The 18,046-nt window shown below is 39.8% G+C and overlaps 1 long non-coding RNA gene across 1 annotated transcript; it reads left to right on the forward strand.

Moving 5' to 3' along the window:
* The first annotated feature begins 7,414 nt into the window (after window positions 1-7,414).
* On the forward strand, window positions 7,415-8,723 carry LOC131225531 (uncharacterized). Its single transcript, XR_009161392.1, has 4 exons — window positions 7,415-7,562; window positions 7,659-7,792; window positions 8,157-8,281; window positions 8,616-8,723. It is a non-coding gene; the product is annotated as an uncharacterized LOC131225531 (long non-coding RNA).
* The last annotated feature ends 9,323 nt before the right edge of the window (window positions 8,724-18,046 follow it).

Here is an 18,046-nt window from a genome sequence, read left to right on the forward strand (position 1 = left end):
TGGGCCTCCACTTCTTCCTCATCTTGTGCTTCTTCTCCTTCTTCTATCTCAGCTTCACCTTCGCCATAACTCTCTTCCTCATCGCTCTTAGTCTCATCCTCACTTTCTTTAAGTGAGGCTTGTCATCGACGAGGCCTAATGTCCATCTGATTAAGGGTCATCTCATTAACGTAACGAACAGGTACCAGCTTTTTCATCCCAAGCCTGTAGCCAAACTCATGTGCAAGCTTACAGATGAGTCAGCCAAATGGGAGCGATTCGGTCCTCCTATTCGAATGAGCGATAAGGACAATCTGACGCAAGATGTACGTTGGCACACATAGCTTCTCTCCTTACCCTACCTGATATAGGAAATCTATCATCAGGCGCGTACACTCGTTGCGGTTGCTCCACCTTGGATAAACATTAAATGTGCACATATGATGAAGCAAGCGGAAGTCGTCCGTCATGTTGGTAGCTAAAAGGCTTCTGTTCGGCTGCCATTCAACCAGACGACCACACAGGAACCGCGTGTGGCGATCCCTCTTGCGCGCACTACTCAAATTCTTCTCACTCGCATGAACCTCGCCAAGCGGCACGTTCAGGAGTTGGGATATCAAATCGACATTGATCGTGGCCTCCCGATCTCTTCTGCAAGGGATCTTGAACTACAAAGGCTCTAGCGAAGGTTCTCGAATGTGGGCATAGAAAGCTTGGACAGTACCCACATTGGCGCGGTATTCGCCCTCAAATATGGGGCACAAAAAAGAGAAATTCACCAAATAGCTGTAGATCTACATGAGCTTCAAAAAGGACCCTACGACCTTCATAAACTCCATGAGATAGCTCCGCCAATAGAGTTCTTCCAACGGGAGCTTGAGGATCAAGGTCCCGCTTCGTCTGAAACTCTCGGGTGGCGGTCGTGCTCGCGGCGGCACCTCTCGGCCTCCATGCACGGGTTGGGCGGCTAGGCCTGGCTTCATCAACGGGCGCTCTCTTCTTCCCCATAAAAGAGAGAATGGTGGAGATGGAAAATATGGCCGTAACAAACTCAAATAGGGCCATGGAAAAGGAGAGAAAAGAGGGAAATAGGAAAAATAATGAGGCCTCCACGAATTTAAGACCCAAAGGAAGGATTTGGGTGCTCAAATGGAAAGGAAAGAGAGAGAAAACAGTAATGGAGATGGATTATGAGATGGTTAGGATGGGTATGCACGAAAATGGAAGAAGAAAGGGTTTGGGGAGGGCATTTTGTGGGGTTTTGAGAAAAATTTCAAGAAAAGGGAAGCTTGGAGGGTGGGTTTATGAAGGAATGAGGGTTTAGGAAGCCTTAAAATCGTGCAACCCTGGATAAGTGGGCCACACTAGACCCCACATGCGTCGGCCCGAGCTAGCCCACTGGACGGCGAGGGCTCGTCGAACGGGCAAGGACATCGCCGGTCTCTGGACATTCTGGCGATGACTCGCCATTTGGGCAAGGTCCTCCTGGCCTCTATGCTTCAAAATGATGTGGGTCCCCCCTGGGTCCCCCCTGAGTCCCCTTGGAATTGCCCCGATTGGGCCCTTAGTCCGATTCGACGCTTATCGGGCCACTAGGAATAGAATCTGATACAGATTTGAGTTTACAGACATTTTAATGGCTGGGATGGGATGATACACCATCTAAACTCATCAATGGACGGTCTAAAAGAGATTTTGGGTCACTGTGTGTGATCAGGAGTGTGTAAAGACTCGATCTCGGCGATCATTTTGAGTAAACTTTCGCCGATAGGAGCAACAGGAAAACATACACAAATTTTAAAATAAGCTCGCACCCTCCTACACTAAGGTGGCGATAGCGTGCATTGTGTGACCATAACCCAGGTCCGGTTTAAACCAAATCATGCTCTAATACCAACTTGTAATGCCCTAAAATTCGGGGGTCGAGCATAACTCAGCTCCTGAGTTTCACAACATCACTTATGCAATATATTTAATGATGGATATATGTTGTCTGTATGAGTGCATAAAACATGAAACAGATTAAGCCAAACTGCAAACATAATGCAGGGATAAGTGAAAGACGCAAGCGGAAGACTTAAAGAAACATATGTGTACATGTGCAAGTCCCTGAAATACGTATACTCTGTCAGGTCATAATTACAAGTATTGTTTTCAAAATATATGTATCAAAATGACATCATCTATTATAATTACAAAAAAAACCCAGAATCCCTGCATATCAGGACATGTCTCACATGAACCCGCCTGAGAACTGCATAAAAGAAAATGCGTCCTCATCATCCTTATACTCCTGCTCTGCCTTAGGGGTCGTGTCATCATCTGCATCTAAGACAGAGTCTGGTTGGTGTTGAAACACTGTCCCAGATTGTGGGAGTGAGTGATCAACTCAGTAGAACTATATAGTAAAAGTTAACATGTTATCAAATCAATCAAGCAGTAATGATAAGGCAATACAATCAAACACATCCTAATTACTCTTGTTAATGCAAGGATGTATGTAGAAATGATGCATGCTCTCGCCTGCACTCCCTTAACGTCTTCATCTTATGGTACGCATGGCAACCTCCCGCAGTGCTAACAACTCCAACGCACATACAATGCGGTGCATGAACATGATTACCAAGTTGTTATTAGTCCTTTTCATACAATAGGATTAGGAAGCTAAGGTACCTTCCTCATATCACTTTTTAAACAGTAATCCATTCTAGGGTCGTCAGTCATAGACAATCTTATATGATCATATGGTTTTAAGTCACTGCAAAGGGCTCATCACCAATCAATGCATACCTATCATACCTTAGTTACTACCCTAAGGCTCATCGCCTCAATGCAGTAGCAAGGTATGCTCGAGGTCACCACAAAAGGCTCGTCACCAATCAATGTAGGCCGACAGCACAAATATAGCGTCCCATACCACCATAATCGGCTCACGAGTCTGGTGTGCTCCCTGGTCACTACGGGGAGGCTCGTCACCCCAGCGTAGGCCGACTGCTCGACCACAGTGTCCGATACCAACATGTCCGGCTCATGAGTCTTAGCGGATTAAGGTACAATGGTTAACGAAATTACATTGGTAAGTTTGGTATCCTAGATTCAAGCAATAGCATTCATACATGGTGTACATCCACCGGGACAATCGGGTTAATTGATGAACTCGACTAGCACGAGCGCACGTTTGAGTTGAACAACATAGAGTGCACAAACACTCTGTGTAGCCAAACCACTACCGACAACCCTAATACGACTCGGGTTCGTCAAACACGTCCTATGTGGTGAAAACAACCTCGGCCACGAACTCAGGATTTGTTACCGATTCCCTGGACTATTTCATAGTCCCAAACATCTTCAATCATAGCAGATATTCATATTAACAATTTAGAACAGTAATGGAACAACTATGCTAATCATACAGTATGTGAGCATTTGAAGAATATCAACTTAACATGAATTACACATAAGTAGTGCTTGAAGTTAAACAACGAAGAATGTAAATTGTATGTAGGGAATCATACACACTAATAGGATAGTTGAGAATCTCTTCTCAACACTCATAATAGGTTAATATATTACACACTTAACCATTCAGACATTTCTACAAACACTTAGACTACATAGTTTAACATACATGACGTATGTTGGTGATAACACACATTTGGACAATTCCTTTCGCCAAGGAGTTAACACACACACAACTAGCACAAGTACACGACAATTAATCATGGCAAACACATGTTCATATTTTATACGTATACGATACTTCCTACATATACATAGAATACACAAATCTTAATATAACTCATATATATCAAGAACGCAAAATAAACATCACAGTTGGCATGTGAAATTGCATCCACAACAATAATAAACCATTACCCAACATTGAAAGCCTTGAAAACCATAACCCATACGAATATAGTCCGCACCTTAAACTAGAAAATGCGCACAGATCTGATTCAGACGATAAGTCTTCGTCAACAGCGACTAAATAACCTAAGGTATGAAAAGAAATGAGCTACATCAACACTTAGACAAGTCTAAGCTCTAAAACAGACTAGGGTTTGATTAACTTACCCAAGAATGAACTTAGAATCGCCGGAATAATGATTCAAAAGTGATGGTTTAGGGATACAGAGTAACAAGAAAGAATCTCAAGATGATTCACCAACTTCTCTCTCACTTTCTCTCTCTTTTCGTCTCTCTCTTTTAGCTAGGGTTAGAAAATTCGTATGGAATTGAGAGTGAGGGTTTTAAGGTCTTTATATAGGCCTAAAATAGATGAAAATAGCCCCAGGGCCAAGGTATACGTAGGTTATAACCAAATCAGGCCTATATTGGTCCAACAGAACACTTTTGGTGGTCCTTTCTCTATGTGCGGTCGAACTTAAGCTCATTGACCATGGATCTAGGTGAGGCTGAGTTTTCGTACCGATCGGATTTACAGATCAGCCATGGCGGACCACTCTCAATTCAATGGTCACTGAAACTCGATCCGGTACACCGGCACTATGACATGCCAGGGCCATCTTCCCTGATCCGAGGGTGAAATTGGGTTAGAATCCAACAGTCAGAAAGCTTAGAATCGGCGCGCAAGCGACACGACTCAGATTTCATAAATACATATTTAATTTCTCAGCTTTCTCACACTCTTTACTCCGAACTCAAGCAAATCGTCCCAGGACATCATCTGGTCTTGATTTTTGAGGAGATGGTCAAGCCCAATAAGATTACCAAAATTATCTAAGATCGACGCTATCGGACTTTCGACGCGTGGTCCAGGTCTGATACAAAGTTTCCAAGTACTCTCGAGAGCAACTGGATTTAGCGTTGAATCCAAGATTTCAGGGTAACATAGCGTTAATGATTCTATAGGTTTTGGGTCCTGCAGATCAAATTTAAAGTGATTGACACTAATTTCACAAGCAATTGAGTTTAACGCTAATTAACCCACACATAACTTCTAAGGAATTCGAGGTGGTACTCGAGTCTTTGCACCAAATTTTCTGGGTCATTACATACTAGGTTCAATAGTAGATAATACTAGGTTCATCTTGGTGCGACTCCTTTGAATGAATTAGATGGTAATATAAATTTGCCACTAGAGATCATATTTCTTTTTGGTATGGAATACCAATTATCATGATAGCCAACACATGCAAAATTACAATCAACTAGAATGTAATGAACTGATGATTTTTGGTGTCTACCCAAATGGCCACTAGAAAATGAATAAAGAATTTGGAAAATACCATTGAAATCTCATGGGCTTGCTCCTCTGCAAGTCCTTGTGGAAAAAGCTTATTTTACAAGGGCTGACATGGGGTCCACCGTGATGTTTGTCTGCCACAAAAAAGAGTTACCCCACCATGAAATTTGGATGCCCCAAAAATAAAAATCAATTCAGCCCACGTGAATTTAGAGGTCCCAGTGGATTTTCATTGTTTGCTATGGGCCTGAGTTTTGGAGAATCCAATTAAAATGACAACATGTAGATCATTTGACCTAAAACCAGCTATAATTTAAGATGAAAGCCAGATATGGAAGGAAGAAACCTTTTGTTGTTGATGATCGTGGACAACATTTGAACGACTTCGACAATGCATGGTTGATCTGAACTTTAGATGATTAAATGTGCAGTCCTACTTAAATCATTAAAAATCTATTAGTCAGTTCAGAGATCAATAAGCATGTAAAAAATGAGTTTTAGCAAATGAAAGATTACGAGAAATTGGGATACATATGCAGCAAATGTCCTTACTCTTGCTCGGGTGGTATACTCTCAGGAGTTTCAACACCGGGTCAAGGGTTCGAGTACCCATAGGTGGTGAAATTCCACCAAGGCATGAGTGTGTGGGGTGTGTGTGCGTGCGTGTGTGCGTTAAAAAAAAAGATAAAAAGAATTATTGTTGATCCAATAACATATCAGGTGTTTTAACCAAAATGAGCTGTGATCGACCATTGAAATGAGCTGCAATCGGCCATGTGAATGAGCTTGTTTGTGGACACTTGTTTGTGGCAATAGTGACTGTTGGGCATGAAAACAACTAATATTTAACATAGCCTATTAAACGTGTAGAAATGTCTTTCATGTGTGCTCATAATGCTCAAAGAATCATTAGGTGAATATATGATTTTAGTTTGCTTCTCTATTACCTTGGATCTACTTTACTTTGCCATGATTTGAATTAGTAGAGAGTATTTTGAGTAGAGGTATTTTACAGTTACAAATTAAGACTGTTTGGTACTGCTTAGGTTTTTAGTTTTGTACAAGTAGGGCCTATTTCTCAATGATCCAAATTGTTGATAGTATAGATGTCAGTACGAAGTATGAACACTCCATGCACCAAAAATCTCCCAGATGGGAAAAATCATACATCTTTCAATTGGGGGCCAACAAAGAAACATTTAGGAAAGTAATCATTGATAAGGTTCCTATCAACCAATCAAAGTTGAAATATTCTATAACCTACGCCTTGTTGAAGTTCAACTATTGTCTACATGCATGTATGTATTTTTTTGGTTAGATATTTGGTTATCATGCTTGGTGGAAAGGTCAAGTTATCATGCTTGGTTATCCAAGAACATGGCTGAAATGGGGACAAATTCTTTAACTCAAATGGGAAGCATGCACCTGGTTTTAAGTGAGTACCTCACCCATTATGGCGAAAGCTCGGGTCAAATTCTTTAACTCAAATGGGAGCCGGAGCCTTGTTGTACATTGCTGTAAGATTAAAATCATGGAAAATAGGTTTTTTATCAGATTATTTCCAACATTTGTTCTACACTTGCATGTATGATTGCTGCACAATTGTTACTTGTGAAAGGAGAAAAAAGAATGTGTGAACATTTTTTTGTTGCAGGTATTTTGAAGACAGTGTTTTGATTGATTCAGTTTTGTTTTTCATTGTGGTTTGTTCCTTTACAACTATTGTAGAATAAGCTTATTTTACATCTACATGTGGGACCCATATGCACTCCCTCTTTTTTTCAGCTGTTGTTAGTTAGAGGGAGTAGGAAAGAAGAATCAGAATTTCTTCATTTTTTTTGGTAAGTCTTTTTCCTTTCAAAATCTTTATCATAAAAAAACTTCATGATATTTAACATTTAAGCAGTATAATTTTGAGAAAAATATTATGAATTGGTATGTTTGAGTGTTTTGGCTTTGTGGTGGATGGACGAATTCTATCCCAATGTGCATCAGATTGCGGGACACTTGAGTTCTATCCCAATGTGCATTAGGTGGTAGGGCACTTTATGTTTCTTTGCATGTCCAATACCGAGTTTTGGGTCAGCCTGATTTTTGTCCTCGAAAAGGAAAATGAGGGGGGCACACATGATGGACAGTGGAACCTTGCACAGATCATGAAGGGCTCCACACATATTGTTGAATATGCTTATTCTACAAATGTCACTGAGGAATCTTCCTAGTTGTAGAATAAGCTTATTTTGCTAATGTTGCAGAGAAACATTATCATGCACGAAAATATCTTTCAAAATTTCTTTTGTAGGATGCTTCTATTGATCTGTCGGAGGTCTTCAACAGGGTTGTTTCTTCTGTTTGCATTTTACTAACCAAAGATGAGGTAAGGATTTATTTCATTTTATCTTATTTTATTTTATTCTTGTTTCCGTTGATTTGCATGAAGTTCAACTCTCTATCTCTTATCAATTTTGTGTAGCTTGTAATCACCATGCATGGATGCACTACTGCTACATGTGATAAAGTGAAGCAGTCAGCAGAAGGTGCAATTCAGGTTGTCATTGAGTTCATTACAAGAAGAGGCAACAAGTTGAATGAAACTGATGTTTCAAGGTTCTAGCTGAGCATTGACACATTATGTATTTTAGTTTGCAATGTAATTAATGTCTTGGCAAATATCTTATTCCAACCATTTCCATGTTTGCAGGATGACCCAATCTTTGCTTTCTGCTACAATGTTTGTAACCGCGAAACATCTACATCAGGAAGTTCTTGGTGTTGTATCTGTGGTTGATCTTTCTTTTTTATTTTTTTATACATAATTTTATTTCACTTTAGGCATAGCTTGAAAATATTTTCTAATATGACAAGTGTTACCCAATGTGTATTGGAGCATTGGAGGGGCAACATAACTTTATCTCACTTGTAATCTGTACTCATAATTAGTTATAGATATTGACTATTCTGTTGATTGTAGGTAGGACTTGAGGGGAGTGCTAATGGACAATGGTGGTTGGATGTTATCAGGAAGGCCCTCGAATAAGGAACGACATTTGAACGTGTAGGATCTAAGCAGTTGGCTGGTTTGCTTATATCAGCAGGGTAAGTAATTATTCATTGATTGGGACATCAGAACATGATAATTTCCTTTTCAACATCTACATTTGAAGAACGCCTCATATAGAATCTTCGACCATTTGTTGGGGATGTTGATGCTGCTGCATAACCATAGCCTCATGCACAAACAATTCAGGTAACTTGTGCATGTTAGCCCAGCTGCATGGGGCTAATGATGATGCTCTTTGTCAAACTTTAAAAACTTTAAAATTCACATAAAACTGATATAAACTCATTTCCTTTTCAGTTTCTTTACCAACACTGCTCATTATAAATAAATAACAAAATATATGGACTGATTTACTTGATCTATCGACAGCCTCAGAGCTGGTTCCCATGGGTTTTACCAGTGCTAGCCAACTCCATGCATAGAGGCTCAAAACCATTCAGATAACTTCAGGGTCAAGAGAACTTGACAAGATCTTAGAGGGTAAGTTCTAAATGGATCACACTTCAATTTAAATGTTAAAGCCTATTTAGGTGCCACTTAAAAATGAATTTATCTCATTTTAGTTAATTGTAATTATGGATTAGAGATCATACTAAAATGAGATGAACTTTATTTTGAGTGGCACCCAAATAGGCCCTTGGTTCTTATCTCGAATCTAAAATTAGTTAACTTTTAGGCAGGAGGAATTGAAACTAGGTCTATTATTTGAGTGGCACCCAAATAGGTCCTTGGTTCATAGATAAAATAAATAAATATACAAATAAATGAAGTCTCTATTTACTTTCCCCTTTCCATCTTTTGATTATTCTTTCATTTCTCATGCATTCAGGTTTGCTAACCTTATTGAGGGTCCTTACTATATATGGCTTGGACTCATTGCCCCAGCAGCTGATAGTATCTGATGCATAAAGGTTTCCATCAGCAAATTGCTGAAGGTGGTAGTTCAACTCACCAAATAACCATGCAGTCTTGACAGTTTTTGGGTATGCTCTTCCAAATGCATCCATTTTCATAAACTGCACCCAAGCAGATGTGCTTTTGTTTGGTGAAACTAAACGATTGCTAGATAAGCATTTTTCTAGTGTGGTTTACATGATGCATGTGCATGCTTTCCAACTCTTATATGGTTTCAAACATCTGGGAAAAGTTGGGGCAAGTTTTCGAGTAAAATCTGGGGAATTGAATTCCTGGGGAATGTAAAAACCAACAAAAAAGTGTAAACCAAACATGTTTTCTTTGTAGTAACCAGGAAATTACTGAAGCCAAGAAATATAGAAACCAACAACCTAACACTCACTAAAACTCCCAACTTGGCCTTGCCATTTCTTATATAGTGGTTAGTTGCCATTTAATTTTTTGTTGTTATTTGACTTGTCATCCTCTAATTTATTGTATGTTGTACAAAGGTTGTTGGAAATGAAAACCCTTCGAGTCTTATTTGCTTTGTATCAAAGACTACCAATGCAGGACAGATTACATTAAAGTCACATGTGATTGAACTTGGTGCCTAACCAAGTTTGCTCCTAGCATTTACCTAAATTTCAGCTTCATGTTGTTCCATTGTTTCATTCCACTTGTACTTGCCCCCTAGAAATAGAGATGATATTGATAGTTCTCTATTGTAGCAGATCAGTGTTGGTTGTCTTTACTTGCAGCAGAAAGAAATCTATGGTTATATCAGCTCTTGTACCTAACGCAAGCATTTTTTCCTGATAATGGGTGAGTTGATTGTTTACTTAGATGGTGTTTTTGTAATGACCCTGGAAAATTTTGTGCTTATCTTTCCCTAAGTAGTTGTTTTGGGGTAATTAGCGCTATACTCGATTGCTTGTGAAATTCGCATCAATCACTTTAAATTCGATCTGCATGACTCTAAACTTGTAGATTAGTTAGCACTATGTTACTCTGAAATCTGGGATCCATCGCTAAATCCAGTTGTTCTGGAGAATTTTTGAAAGTTTTGGATCGGACCTGGACCGTGCGTCGAAAGTCCGATTGCAATAATCTTAGGCTGTTGCGGTCACTATGTTGGGCTTGACCATCACCTCAAAAATCAAGTCCAGAAGATGTTCTGGGTCGATTTGTTTGAGTCTGGAGTGAAGAGTGTGAGAACGGTTGGAAATTTATTAAGCTTTTATGAAATCTAAGTCGTGTCGCTTGCGTGACAATTTTAAGCAATCTGACCGTTGGATTCTGACCCAATTTCACCCTCTGATCAGGGAAGGTGGCTATCCTTGTGCTTATGGACCTGATCGAGATTCTGTGACCGTTGAATTGAGTGTGGTCCGCCACGGCTGATCTAAAGAGCCGGTCGGTACGAAAACTCAGCCTGACCTAAAGTCCGACCTTTCGTGGTTTTTGGCCCACCAGAAGTGCTTCGTTGGAACGCGAGAGTCAGGTTTTGGTTATACCCTAAGTATACCTTGTCCCTGGGGTTATTTTCATCAAAGTTAGGCCTATTTATAGTCCTTGAAACCCTAGCTCTCTTTTCCATACGAATTTCTCTAACCCTACCTAAGAAAGAGAAAGGAAAAGAGAGAGAAAGTGAGAGAGAAGTTGGTGAATCATCTTAGATTCTTTCCGGTTCTTCTTCATCTTTGAACCTTCACTTTGAATCGTTATTCTGACGATTCTGAGTTCATCTTTGGGTAAGTTAACCTAACCCTAATCTGTGGTAGAGCTTAGAATAGTCTTGGTGTTGTTGTATCTCATTTATATCCTTGCTTTAGGGTATTTTATCGCCGTTGACGAAGACAACTCGTCTGAAATCAGTTCGGTGTTCTTTTCTGGCTTAAGGTGCGGACTTTAAATGTATAGGTTATGGTTTTCAAGGCTTTCAATGCCAGTTAATAGTTTATTCTTGTTATGGATGAGATTTCATATGCCAAATGTTATGTTTATGTTGCGTTCCTGATATGCATGTGATATATTGAGACTTGTGTATTCTGTGTGTATGTATAAAGTACCGTATACATATAAAATATGCACTTGTGTTTGCCATGATTATTTGTCATGTATGAATGCTAGTTGTGTGTATGACAACTCCTTGGTAAAAGGAATTGTCCAAATGCATGTATTTCAACATACGTCATGTATGTTGGGTTGTGTATTCTAAGTGTTTGTAGAAATGCCTGAATGATCTAAAGTGTGATGTTTCAGTCTAGTATGGGCGTTGAGAAGCGATTCTCAACTCTCCCACTAGTGTGCATGATTTCCTTCTTGCTAGTTACATTCCTTGTTATTTAAATTCAAGTCTTACTTATGCTTACATTCATGTTAAGTTGATATTCTTCAAGTGCTTGTGTACCACATGAGTGAAGTTGTTGTTCCATTACTGTTCTACATTTAATACGAATATCTATTGTAGGGTAATGTGTTTGGGACTATGAATAGTCCAGGAAATTGATAATCTGCCTTAAGGTTGTGGCTGAGATCGCTTTCGCCACAAAGGACGTGATTAGACGAACCCGAGTCATATTAGAGTTGTCGGCAGTGGTTTGGCCACGCGGAGTATTTGCGCACTCTATGTCGCTCAACTCAACGTGCGCTCGTGCTAGTCGAGTTCGTCAAGTAACCCGATTGTCCGATGTATGTTCACTATGTATGGACGCTACTGCTTGAATCTAGGATACCGAACTTACCAATGAAATCCTATTAACCATGGTACCTTGATCCGCAAAGACTCATGAGCCGGACATGGTGGTATGGGATACCGTGGTCGAGCTGTCGGCCTTCGCTGGGGTGACGAGCCTCCCCGTAGTGACCAGTGAGCAACCAAACTCGTGAGCCGATTATGGTGGTATGGGATACTATATTCGTGCTGTCGGCCTACATTGATTGGTGACGAGCCCTTTGTAGTGACCTCGAGCATACCTGGATACCGCATTGAGGTGACGAGCCTTAGTGTAGTAACGAAGGTATGATAGGCGTGCATTGATTGGTGACGAGCCCTTTGCAACGACCTACAACCATATGATCGTATGAGATGTCTAGGACTGATGACCCTAGAATGGATCACTGTTTGGATGGTGATATGAGGAAGGTACTTTAGCTTCCCAATCCTGCTGTATGAAAAGGACTAATAACAACTTGGTAATCATATCCATGCACCGCATTCGCATGTGCTTTGTAGATGTGGCGCACTTTGAGGTGGTGTCATGCGTAACGTAAGATGAAGATGTTGAGGGTGTACGCGTGAGGGCACGCATCATTTTGCACGCATCCTTGCATTAACAAGAGTACTTAGGACGTATTTAATTATTCTGCTTTATAATTACTGCTTGATTGAACTGATAACATGTTAACCTTTGCCTTATTGTTCCACTGAGTTGATCACTCACTCCCACGTTCTAGGGCGGTGTTAAACACCCACCGACTGCCTTACGCTCGATGTTGCAGATGTTGCTGCGACTTCTGAGGCAGAGCGGGAGATGGATGATGATGAGGCTGCTTTCTCTTATATGCAGTTTTCAGACGGGTTCTACCGAGCCTTGTTCTGATGCACGGGACTCTGGGATTATTTTTGGGAATTAAATGATGTAACTTGATACCTGTAATTTTGATAGCCACACTTTCATCACGACCTGGTTTGTGTATATACTTCAGGGATTCACACTTGTATACATATATTTCTATAAGTCTTCCGCTTGCTTTATTCACTTATCCCTGAATTATATCTGTGTTTTGGCTTAATCTATTCCATGTTTTTTGCACTAATACAGACATCATATATCCATCATTATATGTTGCATAAGTGATGTTTTGGAACTCGGGAGCTGAGTTATGCTCGACCCCCGAATTTCAGGGCGTTACAGTTTTGGATTGGTAGTCAATTATAGTTTTAGCCTTGTCATTGGTGGAAGACATGGGATCTACCCAATAAGTGATAGGACCCTCTATTTTTCTTGTAGGCGCTCTATTTCAGCCTCAAATAAGAAGCTAAAAAAGGTGAGCTCTATGGTTTTGTTAGGGTGCTAAAATGATTTTTGTTCTTTGTCAATCTTTTAATTTTATTTCATGTGTACTTGTGAGAAACCCACTATGCATACACATGTAATTGTATTCATGAATAGGATGGCCTAGACTTTTAGTTGTTTGGGTTAGCTTCACTTGAGCCATTTCCTCTTTATTAAATTGAGTTGTTACCAATTTTGTGAATAGGATTCTTATTAAACAATCATGTGTATTATTTTTTGAATGACTATCAGGCGTAAGATTCAAAATAAATAAATAAATAAATAATTTGACGATATATTTTGTTAATTTATAGATATTTTAGTGATAGACCAAATCCGTTGCTAATTTCTCAACAAGTTGACAATGACGACGGATTTGAGGTCCGTCACTCCTCATATTAGCGACGGACCTTATCCGTCGCAAATATTTTAAATGACGAACAATTCAGGTGGTTTTTTTCCAAATTTCAGCGATAGATTTTTTATTTTTTGCGAAGGATCTTATTTGTCGGTAAGCTGCGACAGACCTGACCTGTCGCAGATTAAACGGCGGATAAAAAAAATGACCTAGTAAACAGCGACGGACCAAGCGACGGACGAAATCTGTTGTTTATTTGGTTTTACGACGGATTTGGTCCGTCGCAAATCTGTGATTTTGGCATACTGAGGGGCATTTTCGACCTATGAAAAGTTGTTCGTACAACAGGGGGCTTATTCTTGGAAGGTAAGAATAAGTGGGCTTAGAAAGGAACGTGGGCCATAAGTGGGTCATACAGTAGGAAAAAACTTTATATTATTTTATATTTGCAGCGTAAGATCCGTACGCATGCTGTTTGACATTGTACATGTGGCATGCATGATCCTTAAAATAAACCGTCAAATAGTCAGGTCCACTAGATATGCAGCATAGATTTCAATCAAATTAATTATAGTATTCTAATTAATGCGGATTTGATCTTCTTGGATGTGAACCATTGACTGTTTTTGTTTCAACCGTTCAGTGGATGTCCACCATCCAATGCTATATTTTCTGGTTTATGAACCATCCATAATGGGCCTATAACTTAGACAGTCAAATTTATTGTAAATGTATGACACAGGTACATTTCTGTGTCAATGTGTACAAACATCATATTCCATGAAAGTGCACTTTTTATCTTAGGAGAACTCTTGCATAGGCGAAATTCCTACGGCATTGCCATAAAAAAAAATAAAATAAACTGGTCAAGACATAGTGATGTGCATGTTGGATCTGCTCGGTCATCGTTTGAAATAGCCCATGTGAGGGGTTTCTGCCAGAAATAAGGTCGATTTAAGACTCAAGTACGCCACAGTAAACGGTATATTGCAGATCTAAACCTTTCGGTGTTTTCGCAGTTCAATCAAATAAAGCCACACGTGTTAATGAAGTCCCATGTTGGATTAACGTGTATTTAGGATAGTACGGGTATGACATTAGGCCTTCATCTCAACCACCAACATTTGCAACAATCATCAAGCAATTTTAGAAGGATAGAGGTTAATCCTTCCAATAAATTCTTTTTATTTAGTGCAAGGACTTTTCTTACACTGGTGTGTAAATGTCCTTCCACTTGCGGATAATGTGAATGAATGAAGTCCCCAGTTTCTCGACCTTTTTACACCTGCAAGTCACTACACCAAAATCTTTGGATAGGAACGATTGGGATTTTGGTTTGAAAACGGCTCAAAGCCATGTCTAATTTGAAACAGTTATAAACCGTGTTCAAATTTGTACTCGTAACGTTGCTATTTCTGATATTTTTTGGGTGTGTCCCACTTGTGTTTTAGATATTCCTAATTTTTAGGATTATGTTCTATTGTTATATTTTAAAACAGATGGACGGATTGGATTTGTTTTGGAGACCTCACTAGACCCCACACAGCCCTAGATGTATGGTGGTTTTTATTTGCCACAGATTACCAAATTGATTTGTCCTTTTTTTGGGTTGAAACCCTCATTCACATTTTCACACGACCTCCCTCCCTCTCTCTCTCTCTCTCTCTCTCTCTCTCTCTTCCTCTCCCAATCTCCCTCTTCCTCTCCCGATCTCGTATTTCCTTTTACAACATAGATTTTCCCAAATTTTCTTTTACTATTCGGATTGTGAAATCTATTGAATCACCTCCCCGGAAACAAACTCCTATTCTTTCATTCTCCTTTTCCCTGAAAATTTTAGGGTTTTATTGCTTTTCTCGAGCTGAAAACTACTCATTACTCTACGATTTCAACATTCTGAGCTTTTCCATGACGATTTGATTTGCATTCGATTCGATTCCCTAAAAGAAGATAGTTGATAGGTAGAGATTTCAACATCTAACATCGAGATACCAAAATCGAGATTTCTGCAATCTCCAAGGTAAGGAACATTCATTTGAGTCAGATCGATCTCAGACCCTTTACATTGTTACACCATTGCCATCATAGCACCATGACTCACTGAGTTAACTGATCACTGAGTCAAAGTGTTTTCTTTTAAAATTGGAGTTGGGTTTAAAGAGTAAACGACCTCATTGCTACTAATGGTAGCAATTTGCATTATAGCTGCACAGTGGACACCAAAACAGAGAGTCACTTTTAGAAAAGGTGAAACACCTTTAGCATTTAGGTGAGGCTGGATGTAGAGGACATTGAAGCTTTTGTCAAAGCTCTTTATCTATGCATTTAGTAATCAAATGTCTGCATTTTATGTAAATTCCATGCCCACAATATGCTCGACTATTTGACTGATACTTTTTTTTCTCTCTATAAAGCTTATGCTAGAGCAGAGTAAGCACTAGCTCAAATAAATAATGAGTTCAATTCGGCTATTGCACATTGAGCACACATGCCATTTTGAACTGGTTTGATGGAGAAATCAGAGTGAGCACACATCCTGAGGTGTATTGTGATGGGATTTCCTCCCAGGCTCAACCGGTCGTGAGCCTCACTTAATCGGTCGAGGGAGGTGCTCGACCGGTCGTGGACTCTGCTCGATCAGTCGAGGTTACACAGATTTCAGTCTGGATCTTGTGCAGACTGCGGAAATTTGAGCTAGTTTCGCGAGAGGTACAAAAGCGAGTTTCCTAAACTATAAATAAAGGTGCCTAAGGCCTTTCTAGGTAATGCAAGAAGGTTTTCTAAAGCTTTGTAAGGGTTTGCTAAAGGGTTTAGGGCTATCAAAGGTGTGAGAGAGAGAGAGAGAAAGAGAGAGGAAGTTTGTGTAAGGGAGGTTATGCTCGTAGAGGTGATCTACTGTGCACTCGACATTTTAGCTCTTCTACTTCTTTGTGATCGGTGAGATCTCTCTGTTTTTATTTTATTCTCTTATTGTTTATCTACTCCTGTGTGAGTGAAGAAGGTTATAATGTTCTACTTCATAGTGGATTGTTGATCTGGACAAGGTTTCGTAGTTTTTACCTCTTTGAGGGTTTTTCACGGAAAAATCTCTTGTGTGGTGTGGTTTATGCTTTGATTTATTTCATTGCTTTACTATCCTATAATTCTGGTTTGTTTTGGGAGGCTAGATCCTAAGGTTTTGTGCAAGGCCCCCAACAAAGTGGTATCAAAGCTAAGTTCATTGAATGGAGTGGGATCGGTTTTGAATTATGGAAGGTGGCTCATCAAGGATGATTAGCCTCAATGGTTCTAACTGGACTATATGGAAGGCTAAGATGGTGCACTTGGTTTATTGTAAGGATTTGTATTCTCCAAATTAAGAGGCAAGTCGAGTACCAGGAAGGATGTTGAATATTGGAATTATGGCAAGAAGGGCCTCTATAAGCATGAATGTTGTAAGAATAAGAACGACAAAAAAGGAGAAGGAAAGGAGAAGGAAGATGAATCAGATTCTACTATGGTCACTTTAGATGGCGATGTTATAGTTATTCTTTCAATAGATCATGATGTTTATCTCATGGCTACGAGTCAGTACACCGACTGGGTGATAGACTTGGGAGCCTCTTTTCATGCGATTCCACATAGGGACTTCTTCATAAGCTACAAGTTAGGTGACTTTGGGACCATAAAGATGAAAAATTCTGGTGTATCAAAGATCGTAGGGGTCGGTGATATTTGTGTGAAAACTAATGTGGGCTGTACATTGGTTCTTAGGGCTGTGAGGCACATTCCAGACCTTCGCCTCAACTTGATGTCGATGGGAAGGTTGGATGATGATGGCTATGAAAGCTGGTTTGCTGGTGGGCACTGGAAGCTCATCAAGGGTTCGTTGGTCGCAGCCAGAGGAAAGAAGTGTTGTACCCTTTACAAGGCAAGTGTCGGTGTATGCAAGGGTGGGTTGAACGCGGTGGAAGATTCAACTATTGACATGTGACACAAGCGTCTAGGCCACATGAGTGAAAAAGGGCTTCAGGTACTAGCGAGGAAGCAACTCCTTCGAGATGTGACAGGTATACCTCTCAAAACCTGTATTGATTGTTTATCAGGAAAACAATATAGAGTTTCATTTGTTAAAACTGCTTCTCATGTTAATAAAGTGCATGCATTTGATTTAGTTTACTTTGATGTTTGTGGTCCTATGAGGACAAAAACCTTGGGTGGGGCATTATATTTTGTCACTTTTATAGATGATGCATCTAGGAGGGTTTAGGTTGAAATTTAACGACGAGGTCTTTAGTGTGTTTAAATTGTTTCATGTTATAGTCAAGAGAGAGATAAGTAGATCATTGAAGTGCATCCACATTGATAATGGTGGTGAATACATCGGTGACTTTCATGAGTATTGTAAGTCCTTCGGTATACGACATGAACAGACGGTTCCTAAGACCCCCCAGCATAATGGTGTGGCTGAGCGAATGAATTGCACTATTATAGAGAGAATCAGATGC

The sequence above is a fragment of the Magnolia sinica genome, chromosome 14, assembly GCF_029962835.1.
Source record: "Magnolia sinica isolate HGM2019 chromosome 14, MsV1, whole genome shotgun sequence".
In the NCBI taxonomy this organism is placed as follows: Eukaryota; Viridiplantae; Streptophyta; class Magnoliopsida; order Magnoliales; family Magnoliaceae; genus Magnolia; species Magnolia sinica.